The following is a 907-nucleotide window of genomic DNA, read 5'->3' as shown; positions in this document are numbered from 1 at the left end:
CGCTGGGGTCCCGGTTCTTTCTTTCTTTCTCGCTCCGGTAAATGTGGCACCTGCGAGGAAAACTGCTGCCCGTCCTTAACTGCAAACTTTATGACAGCAGATTTATTCCCGCAGATCTCCGGTGGTCAGAGAGCTGTTTGTATGTACAGCAGCAGTACAGCAGTGTAAGCTGAAACACTAAAGCACAACAGATAATCAGTTAATGGTAGAGTGTAGTGGTATTTGTGCTTATTTCTTATGGAAGCTTGGAAAAAAAGCCATTTTCTGCCAACCATCAGTCAAAATTTCGGGTAATTATCACAAAATTTCAACTTAACTCGAAATTTCAGTTGTTTTCTCAGATGTTTCAGTTACTAAGTCGACTTTTTTTTTTTTTTTAAAGATAATCGCCTGACATTTTGATTAATTGATGGCAGTCTTTTCTTTTCAGTGACAAAAACAAGCTCCCACATTTTTTTCTTCCAATTCAAAGGGAATTAAAAAATTTTTTTTATAATATAACTTACTTTTTAATCTAAGGTCGATCCGACTACAGACCCACTGGACTCTCTATGGATGCAATAGGCCGGTTAGCTCAGCTGGTTAGAGCCTGGTGCTAAGAACGCCAAGGTCATGGGTTCGATCCCCATACGGGCCATAAGAACACACGGGTATTTACTTACATCAAGCTGAAATTGTTTCTGCTTTATAAACTAGATGACATTTAAGGTACACCTGTTCACTGCTAATATCTAATCAGGCAGTCACATGGCTGTAAGTAAGATGATTTAAGTGATTTTTGGTCAATCTTCAGATTGTAGGGTCAGATTTTGGCATAACAATTTTTGACTTATGGATGGCAATCTGAAAGGATTGATACACCCTGCTTTGTATCAGAGCAGGGTGTATCAATCCTTTCAGATTGCCA

The 907-nt window shown here is 39.0% G+C and overlaps 1 non-coding gene across 1 annotated transcript; it reads left to right on the top strand.

The window, feature by feature from the left end:
• The first annotated feature begins 563 nt into the window (after positions 1–563).
• trnal-aag (transfer RNA leucine (anticodon AAG)) lies at positions 564–637 on the top strand. Its single transcript has one exon. It is a non-coding gene; the product is annotated as a tRNA-Leu (tRNA).
• The last annotated feature ends 270 nt before the right edge of the window (positions 638–907 follow it).

This window comes from Archocentrus centrarchus, chromosome 2 (genome assembly GCF_007364275.1).
Source record: "Archocentrus centrarchus isolate MPI-CPG fArcCen1 chromosome 2, fArcCen1, whole genome shotgun sequence".
NCBI lineage: Eukaryota > Metazoa > Chordata > Actinopteri > Cichliformes > Cichlidae > Archocentrus > Archocentrus centrarchus.
The sequence above is the reverse complement of the archived record's forward strand: the minus strand, read 5'-3'. Positions and strand labels throughout refer to the sequence as shown.